The sequence below is a fragment of the Oratosquilla oratoria genome, chromosome 9 (genome assembly GCF_046742065.1).
Source record: "Oratosquilla oratoria isolate Oo_2021 chromosome 9, ASM4674206v1, whole genome shotgun sequence".
NCBI classification, from domain to species: domain Eukaryota; kingdom Metazoa; phylum Arthropoda; class Malacostraca; order Stomatopoda; family Squillidae; genus Oratosquilla; species Oratosquilla oratoria.
In genome coordinates, this window is record NC_134785.1 from 57,848,442 (window position 1) to 57,859,407 (window position 10,966).

Below are 10,966 nucleotides of genomic sequence, written 5' to 3' on the forward strand. Positions count from 1 at the left end.
ATGTTGCTAAGGCAGAAGAAAGTATGCAAATGGAGCTATTAGAAATGTAGTCTAATTCTACATTCAGAGCAAAATATTTTGAAGTGAGGATGCATGGTTGTCTTTTCATACCTTCCTGAAAAGTTTAAAACCTTCAGAAATTTTGCCACAAAGATTGTCATGCACAGTAGGTTTCTTTCATGAATTAAACAAAAACTTCTCAGACAACAAGGTTAACTGATCAACACTTGTCATATTTTATTAAAGTAGAAATTGCACGGACATTTCAGCCATACATACCAAATATTGTTAGTAAAAAGAGGGGTAAAAATCAGAACAAAATACCAAAAATTATTCAGTAGTAGCAAATAAATTTTCATTTTTTAAATACCGTAATTTTCGTACAATGTACTTCATAATATTGCAAACTGCAAATATATATTGCCATTTATTTTTTAACTACTTTGCATTCATAAATACTTCAATTAGTTATAACGGGTAGATATGTGTGGCTCTCATGACATCACATGCGATCCTTGAGGTACCCCAAGTTTGACATGCCTGATGTAAACCATGTTGGAACCATACATGAACTTGAGACAATATATGATAAATTGGAAGATAGAAGACAGGACCACACGAGCATTGTCCTTTACTGTATACGACAGTTAGATAAATACGCACGCGCACGTTAGTGCACGTACATATAGTATGCACGCACGGAGACGAACGCAAGATACTTTTCAAACCTACACTTCCTCCCCTCCTCCCCCTCCTGTCTTGCCTGCCTGCCTTCCTCTCGTTTTACCCTACTCTCCTCCTCCTCCTTCCCACCTCTATCTCGCATTTGTAAAGCCCGCGTTTTGCCGCTATGCAACCCTCCCGCTGCAGAACTGCGACCGGGGTTTGCTGTGGTTGGTGCAGGCTGTGGTGGCGGTGGTGAGGACGGGATAGCCAAGCATGACGACATCTTGCAAATGCACGCTGACGCCGCCGGTTGAGAGGTGCTACACAGGGAAACGGTAGTGAAGTTATCATCTCCACGTCCTTCTTGAAAACCGGACTTTCTTCTACTTCTTCTCTCTGGTGCAAGTGCATGTTGGTGTGCATGTGTAACGTCATGATATTGGATAATGTGAGTCAGCCTGATCCGGTCGAAGATGCAAAAGGAATACATTTCTATTATTATTTTAGTGTGTGCAAGTGTGTGAGGGATTGATGGTTTTGGATTGTGTGCTGGGCTCGTGATCGACAGCCACTTCCCTCCCGTATAAGCGTTCAAATGTTGTATATAAGCCGATTTATGGGCAATACCGTGACCCCATTGAATAACATAACCTGGAGACAGGCAGAATAAAAACAAGAGTGTACAGAAGGAAATAATTCAGATAAGTTGAAGCCTACTGCAATTGCTAAAGGGGAATAAAACAGATTTACATAATTTTAAAATTTTGCTTTAGGTTAACGCCACGCGAGGTTTACAAGACATCTCAATGTAATGAACCATTCAATTCGCATTCTATTGGTTTATTTATCTATTTAGCCTACAGCAATGTTTCTCAGAGGAGTAAATTGTTTCACTGGGAGTGATTTCGAATTCGACAGAGGAAGTTGTAGTCTGCTGGTTTCAAAAAAATCAACACATGGAGAAATTGTAACTTCTCTATTTGTGAGATTGTTGTTCTTTAAAGTAGAAAAGGAAAACATAAACGTTAAAAGGTTATATTTATCGCACATAGCGTCCATATGATAAAAAAAAATGTAAGATAATGATGTTGAGTATGGTAATGGAAAAATTGGGGCAAAGGACAAAAAATCATGAATTTTGGAGGAATAGTATCAATGAAAAAGGGTTTTGGGGTACCCATGGCCAGTAATCATGTTTGGTAATTACTGTATAAATAGATGAATGAATGGACAAATAAATATACAATTAAGTAAATAAGATGATAAGCACATAGATAAATAAATAAATGAATAAAATAATACATGAATAGATAAAGAAATAGATATATACATAGATATCTAGATAAGTAAATATATAAAAGATAAATAGATAAAAAGTCAATTAATAAATAGATGAATAAGTGAATAGATTGGTAAGTATATAGAATTGAGTAATGAATTAAGAGTACTAATTAATAAATGGGTAGATTATTAGATGCTAGTAAATGAATGAATAAATAAATGGATGAACAAGTGAATAAATGAATAAATAAATAAACATATAACAGATAAATAAATAAAATTAGTACACGACGTGCCCTCAAGTACTCCCCTTGCGTTCCAATTTTCCATCTCAAATGCTCCCTGTACGAGATCGAGATAACCTGGCCTTGCGTGCGTCCGCCACCTTCACAAGCGATCGCAGTGCACGAGAGACGCACTTTATCGTCGTCAGGCAAGTACTCAAGTACTAGAAAACCGTTACGACGGTTAAACGGTTATTTGTACGCTCTTTGTTATCAACGACATCCCTTTGTGCTCATGCGGAAACCAAAGAAAATTGTAACTCTTTCACTCCGGATGGAGTATTGTGAGTTTACATTTTAGGGACGTTACGTGTCGTACAGAACAAGTATTTTGTGATTGGAGACTAGACTCATTTGAAAATAGATAATCATTACTCCGCATTTCCACTATTCGTCCAATATGCTGTCCTCTTTAAATTTTCCTGAACCATCCCTATGATTTCATCTCTTTAGTACGATGTTATAAATTTCAAGGACAGAAGTCCTCCCTTTTGATATAATCTATATCTATATGTGTAAAATTTGTATAAATACACACACACACACACACACACACACACACACACACACATATATATATATATATATATATATATATATATATATATATATATATGTGTGTGTGTGTGTGTGTGTGTGTGTGTGTGTGTGTGTGTGTGTGTGTGTGTGATTCACCATGGTCTTCGATCACGTGTTGGAATCGTGACCGACAGTTATCCCTCCCGCGCGCACGTCCTGCCTTTTGATCTATGTATGTGTACTGTATATGTATATGCGTATATATATATATATATATATATATATATATATATATATATGTTTGTGTGTGTGTGCGGGCTCGCGTGTGTGCATACATATACATCATATGGATACACACACACACACACACACACACACACACACACACACACACACACACACACACATATATATATATATATATATATATATATATATATATATATATATATATATATATACGTTACAGTAAGAACACGTACGGGATTACGCGTAATCCCTGAATGTTTATTCAGTGAATACGCGTAATCCCCGTTTCACTAACCTAACCTAACCTAACCTAACCTAAGGTTAGGTTAGGTTAGGTTAGGTTAGTGAAACGGGGATTACGCGTATTCACTTGAATAAACATTCAGGGATTACGCGTAATCCCTAGGTACGTGTTCTTACTGTAACACACACACACACACACACACACACACACACACACACACATATATATATATATATATATATATATATATATATGTATATATATGTATATATATAATGAGCAAAAAAATACAAGACCGTGGTGAATCACGATAGCGCAGTTGGTAGAGTTCCCGGGTGCCGCTACGGAGGTCCGGGCCTGAATTCCGCCCAGGGCTTAAATAGTTTCAGTATCACTGCGCTGCGAGTCGCTACTCCAACTCTCGTGGGCGGAGAGTTGGGAGTGTGTGTGCGTGTAAGATCATAGCATTACCCATAGATCGATCATATATGTGCTCTGAGCTCTTACGGGAGGGAAATAGCTGTCGATCACGAGTTCAACACGTGATCAAAGACCATGGTGAATCACACACATACATATATGTGTATGTATATATATATATATATATATATATATATATATATATATATATGTGTGTGTGTGTGTGTGTGTGTGTGTGTGTGTGTGTGTGTGTGTGTGTGTGTGTTGAGACATTCTGACAGATTGACGTAAGTGGGAGTAGAAAACACAGGAGTCTTAGAGTTTATCCCTGACTCTTTAGCAGAAGTTTTCCAACCGGAACCTTGAGGTTTGAGTCTTAATGTGCGTGGATGTTGTACAGATGGGAGTAAAAGGGCAGAGATAGGCAGTATGTTTGTAAGATGAAAGATGGATGTGTTAGCGTTGCGTGAATCCAAGCTGAAAGGGAGGGGCAAGTTTGAGTTTAGGAGTGTAGTGGGGAAGGTGTCAGGAGTGAAGAGAGAACGAGGGAAAGAAGTGGTGGCTACACTAGTAAATGAAGAGATAGGTAATCGTGTGGTGGAGGGGAGGAAGGCTTCTTCAAGGTTAATGTGGATGAAAGTGAAACTGGGAAGGGATATGTGGGTTTTTGTAAGTGCATATGGGCCTGGTAGTGAGAAGAGTATAGAGGAAAGGGAGGCTTTTTGGATAGATGTGAGTGCATAGAGGGATTAGGGAGAAATGTCAATGTAATGGTATTGGGAGATCTTAATGCTAGAGTAGGAGATGAACCAATTGACTGAGTAGTTGGGACGTCTGGAGTAACGTGAAAAAATCGTTGTGGAGAGTTCATGGTGGAGATGTGTCTAGAAAGAGAGTTGATGATAGCAAATACATAGTTTAGGAAGAAATGTAAGCATAAGTACACATGGAAGAGGGTGGTGGGTGGAAGGGTGATAGACAGGACGTTAGTGGACTACATAGTGATAGTGGTAACCAAGAGAATTTTAAGAAGAGTTTTGGATATACATGTTCTAAGGGGAGAGAGTGAGGGAATATCAGATGATTTTTGGTGGAAGGTAAGTTGAGGTTGAAGGATAGATGGAGAAAGAGGAAAAGGACAGAAAATAGGGAGGTGCTTAGAGTAAATTCCTTAAATGAGAAAGAAAAAGAGAAGGAGTACAAGAAGAAGCTGAGAGAGGAGTAGGGGGGAGTGAAGATATAGTAGAACTAGGAGTGGGGGAGGAATGGGGATGACTCAAGGACGGAGTCACAAGGTGTGCAAAATTGGTGTGTGGAACAAGGAGGACGGGAGGAAATAGAAGGAGGGGTAGTAAGTGGTGGGGTGATGAAACAAAGAAGGTTGTAGAAGAGAAGAGTCAAGCATTCATAGATTGGTTACAAAATAGGACGAGAGAATCATGAGAGGTACAAAGAAAAGAGAAGAGAAGTAAAACATAAGATAAAGGAGGCAAAGAGGAGAGCAGATGGGAAATAGGGTAAGAGTATGACAGAATATTTTAAAACTAATAAAGAGAGAAATTAAGAGAGGAAGAGGAGGCGAATCAAGAAGAGAAGAAAAGGTAAAGGGTGCAGATGGAGAGATGATAATGGAGGAGACAGCAGCAAGTATTTTAGGGAGTTGCTAAATGTGAAGGAAGATAGGGAAGGAAAGGTAGTTGCAGTAGAAAGTACTAAGAAAATGACAGTGATGTGTGAGGGAAATGGAGGAGAAATAAGGGAAGATGAGGTGAAAGCAGTCATTAAAACGATAAGAGTAGGGTAAACCACCTGGGTTAGACGGGTGTCATGCGGAGGTCGAAAAAAGTGAGGTACAGTGATGGTGGACTGACTGGTGAGGTTGTTAATTGTTTGTCTAAAAGAGGGTAGAGTGCCGAGGACTGGAGGTATGCCAATATAGTTCCACTTTACAAGGGAAAAGGGGACAAATGTGAGTGTAGTAGTTTCAGAGGGATCAGTTTGTTGAGTGTAGTTGGGAAGGCTTATGGGAGGGTTTTGATTGAGAGGATTTGGAGAGGAACAGAGGAAGTAATTGGTGGAGAACAGTGCCAAGGACTGGAGGTGTGCCTATATAGTTCCACTTTACAAGGGAAAAGGGGGCAAGTGTGAGTGTAGTAGTTTCAGAGGGATCAGTTTGTTGAGTGTAATTGGGAAGGCTTATGGGAGGGTTTTGATTGAGAGGATTAGGAGAGGAACAGAGGAAGTAATTGGTGAAGAACAATGTGGGTTTAGGACAGGTAGGGGTTGCGTGGATCAGATTTTTGTGGTAAGGCAGATATGTGAGAAAGCTTTAGGAAAAGGTAAGGATGTTTTTGGGGCCTTTATGGATTTGGAAAAAGCTTATGACAGGTTAGACAGGAGGACACTGTAGGAGATATTGCAGATATATGGGATAGGAGGAAAGCTTTCAAGAGCAGTCAAGAGTTCTTACGAGAGTAGTACAGCTTGTGTTAGGATTAGAAATGGAGAGAGAGTGGTTTGAGGTAAAAGTGGGCCTTAGCCAGAGATGTGATATGTCGCCTTGGCTATTCAGTTTATGCATGGATGGAAAGGTGCAAGACGTTAATACAAAGATAATGGGTCTGGGATTGGAGATGGTTAAAGAAAATAGGGAAAAATGGGAGATAAGCAAGTTGTTGTTTGCTGACGACAGTGCGCTTGTAGCAGGATCAGAAGATGGATCAAGGAAGTTAGTGAAGAGTTTGGGAAGGTGTGCGAGAGAAGAAAGTTGAAGATAAATATGGGTAAATGTAAAGTGATAAGATGTACAAGGGGAGACTGTGGCAGCAAATTGGAAGTATTAAGGGAGAGAGACTGGAAGAACTGGATAGCTGTAAATACTTGGATGCGAATGTGGCAGGAAAAGGTGGAGTGGAGGTGGAGTTAGACTGTAGATTGAGAGAAGCACGTAAATGCCTTGGGGGATTAAAAAGTGTAATGAGAAATAGACATTTGGGAATGGATACTAAGAGGAGATTGTATGAAGGGGTGATTGTGGGACAGAGACATGGAACATAAGAGGAAGAGTTTGAATGTGTTTGAGATGACATGTTTGAGAAGTATGATAGGGGTTGCTAGGCTGGATAGAGTGAGGATCGAGGAGGTGAGAAGGAGAGCTCCGGTGAGGTGAGATGGTTTGATTGAAGTTGGATCGTGATATTGAGGTCTTTGTCGCTGGTGCCAACGGAGGTGACTGTGGAGTCCAGTTTTTGATCCACATATCCTTTCACACTCCGGGCAGGTCGGATCTGGATCAGGTGGATAAACTCTGTTGTTGAGCTGGTGTCTTTTTTGTCCGCCGGTTATTCCGTATTTGGTTGCGAGCAGATTCAAGATGTTTAAACCCTTGTGAAGACTTTTTGTGTCATAAGGCGCGATCAGAGGCGATGGTTTCAGGAGTGATTGGTTCGATGTTACACCTCTTGAGATTTTTTTTTTTTTTTTTTTTTAGCTGATCTTTGTATTTTTATGACCCCCCACCCCCGCATTGCGAAGCGCATCAGGTAGTTGCCTTTAAATTGTCGGGTAAGGCCGATCTCAGGCATGGGAATGGGGTGACCCAACCATTGCAGCTTTCGCTTTGCAAGCAGTGCTTCATTGTTTGAGATTTGTGCACGTTGTAGGACTTCAGTGTCTGGCACTTTGTCTTGATATGTTATGTCCAGTATTCTTTGAAGACACCGTATGTAAAAAGCCTTCAACGCTTTTATAAGACGTCTGTAGTTGGTCCAGGCTTCTGAGCTGTAGAGGGGAACAAGCTTGGACACAATTTATGCGAACCTCATCACCCTTCGACATCAGCAACCTCAGAGGGATGTCGCCAATCTCTGAGGTCGACATCCCAATCTCGTCGACCAGTGCCCAAACTTGTCGACAAACTATCATCCTCGCCAACAACCATTACCCATCCTCGTCGACAACTAGTCCCAAAGTCGTCGACAAACAATACCATTTTCGCCAACAACCATTACCCATCCTCGTCGACAACTAGTCCCAAAGTCGTCGACAGCCAGTACCCAATCTTGTCGACATCTACCGAAGGACATAATCGATAATCTTAATTATCGTCATCTTCAGATGTGGACAACTTGTACGCAATGATGTTACCAATGACATAGTTTTTTGCCATTTGGGTAAATCAACGTTGACAAGCCAGATAAAACAATCGTGCACTATTGCGGATAACCAAGACTGAACCATAATTAATATATCGGCACTATGCAGATATGTCTCTCATTATTAATTGTTTAATACATTTAAGACAATGGTTCTTTTGCAAATAGGATACATTTTGGGAATCAAAGTTGTATTAGCGCAACAACGAAATATTCACGGGCATAATTTTGGTATATCATAGGACAGGTTTGAGTGTAATACCATGTAATGAATCCTCTCCAACAATGGCCGCATGCGCAAAGGAACCTTGTTAATGAGACGAACCGACAGACATCCTGTAGATATAAGCGTACGCACAGGATGGCTGACGGTACCGAGTCGGTTTGCCTCACTCAGGGAGATAGGGTGTTGGACCAATGGCGCGCTGGAAGTGCCCGATAGTCCGTGAATTCAAACCCTCCGTTTCCTTTAAATCTTCGAGAAAGCTACTTCACCGATATAACAAATTTCATACCAATTCCGTTATTTTTTTTCTCCATTCATTTTCAAGTGCTAATTTTGCTGACAACATCAAAATAACGGTGGAATTATTGTACTGTAGCAGACTTTAATTTCAGCGAGGAATTTATCCTATATCCGATCTCTCACGGAATGCTTGACCATATTTGTGGTCGGTTATCAGTTGAGACCTTCCAGCTAAGTATAGGAGGGAGATGCAACTGAGGAAGGACATAATCGTGGGAAACAAAAGAAAGCAGAATGGCGAGTGTGACACTTTCACACGAAAGAAGGTGACATTGTCGTTGTAATACAAGAACAAAGTGTGCGTATGTGTGTGTGTCTTTAAGTGTGTTTGTTTGTTTATTTGTGTGTGTGTGTGTGTGTGTGTGTATGATTCGCCATGGTCTTGGATCACATGTTGGTCTTGTGATCGGTAATTATAACCCCTCAAACGAGAACATCAAGTATGTGTGTGTGTGTGTGTGTGTGTGTGTGTGTGTGTGTGTGTGTGTGTGTATGATTCGCCATGGTCTTGGATCACATGTTGGTCTTGTGATCGGTAATTATAACCCCTCAAACGAGAACATCAAGTATGTGTGTGTGTGTGTGTGTGTGTGTGTGTGTGTGTGATTCAACATGGTCTTTGATCACGTATTGGACTCGTGATCGACAGTTTTTACCCTCCCGGAAGAGCTCAGAGCTCATATGTGAGCGATCTATGGGTAGTGTTGTGACCTTACATGCACACAACTCCCCGCTCACGAGAGTTGGAGTAACGACTCGCAGCGATACTGGATTTCTTCCAGCCCTGGGCGGGATTCGCACTCGGACCGCTGTAGCAGCATTTGCGAACGCTACCACTGCGCTGTCCCGACTTGTGTGTGTGTGAGTTTATGCGTGTGTGAGTGTTTATGCGTATGTGTGTGTGTGTGTATGTGTGTGTGTGTGTATGTGTGTGTGTGTGTGTGTGTGTGTGTGTGTGTGTGTGTGTGTGTGTGATTCACCATGGTCGTGAATCACATGGTAGATTCGTAATCGACAGATATTACACTATCAGATGAGCTCAGAGCTCATATATAGCCCGACGAGTCAATAGTCTTCATTCCACTGAGATCTCTTCCGGGAGGGTAGTAGGTGTCGATCACGAGTCCAACACGTGATCCAAGACCATAGTTAATCAAACACACACACACACACACACACACACACACACACACACACACACACACACACACACACACACACACACACACACCAGGAAGTCGCCTATCTGGTACGACTTAGCGCAAGAAAACGGTCTTCACCCACCCCATCTATATTCCACCCTAGCCATAATCCTCACCACACAATCTATTAACAGCTTAATAGATTGTTGCCACCTATCTCGAGTCCGCCCCACTTCGGACATGTAACTCGAGCCACCTTCCCGTGTTCCTATTATGTACCATTCTTATCGTATATATTCATGCCATCTAACCTTTGTACTTATCTGCTGAAGAGGATCACAGTTGTGGTCAAAATATACATATCGTTTGTTTCTTTTGCTTTGTTTCTCCGACAGTGGGTTAAATTTATATATATATATATATATATATATATATATATATATATATATATATATATATGTATACTTTTTCAAGTTTTTTGAGGAACGCATTACTTTTTTTGGGGGGACGCTTTAATAGATTGGGAGCGCTAACGCAGGAACGCAGGGACGCACTGAGCAAAAGCATTTGAGGAACGCTTTTCCAGGAGCGCACTAACCGCGGCCGGATGAACGCAGGAACGCTAACGCATTACCCAAAATCGAGGAACGCACCCAGCTCTGCTTGGTATTGGAAGTTGTGGACTATGAGGCACTGGCTTTCTGGCAGATATTCTTCAACACTAGAGAGAACACTTCTTCATCTTCAACTTCTTCTTCTTCATCTTCTACTTCTTCTTCTTCTTCTTCTTCTTTTTCTTCCTCTTCTTCGTGTTCTTTTTCTTCTTCTTCGTGTTCTTCTTCTTCTTCTTCTTTTTCTTCTTCTTCTTCTTCTTCGAGTTCTTTTGAGAACTTTCTGAGGAACGTACCCCACTACACACAAGAACCATGGATGAACGTTCCACCTTCATACCGAGAGTATCAAAATGCTCTCAAACACAGAAAGAAACAAAAATCTCTTAGACCAGACAATATCCTTGTTGAACTTCTACAACTAGGTGGACAGGCGTTGAACACGAGGTTCTTCACCTTGATCCTACAGATGTGGGAAGAACGATACATCCCAAAAGGCCTGAAGGATACAGCTAGACTTATTTTGGTTCGTCTAATAAAAAAAAAAAAAAAAAAAAAAAAAAAAAAACTGAAGAGGGTGTCACTTTACATTGGTATTCGGGACTAAGAAAAAAAAAAAGTGTCCAGTTTGATACATTCACTGTTGGGAATTTGAATAATTACAACAGATCACGGGTGAAATCAATGTAAAAAATACATTTATGCAAAAAAAAGAAAATGTAGTGTATTTACAAAGTTATCATGTTACTGAGAATAAACGGCAACTAAACAGAAACGTGATTAAACCTAGCGACACAATAAAGGCCTTAGTTCTGAGTGACTTCCTGGATGTGATATCAGCGCCAGGGGAAAAGGTCCTCCTTACAGTGA

At 40.7% G+C, this 10,966-nt stretch overlaps 1 long non-coding RNA gene across 1 annotated transcript in view; it reads left to right on the plus strand.

The window, feature by feature from the left end:
- The first annotated feature begins 722 nt into the window (after nucleotides 1–722).
- The window catches only part of LOC143028451 (uncharacterized), a 42,511-nt gene continuing 32,267 nt past the window's right edge, over nucleotides 723–10,966 (plus strand). Inside the window, exon 1 of the long non-coding RNA XR_012966733.1 lies at nucleotides 723–1,001. This is a non-coding gene — a long non-coding RNA (uncharacterized LOC143028451). The remainder of the gene's footprint in view (nucleotides 1,002–10,966) is intronic.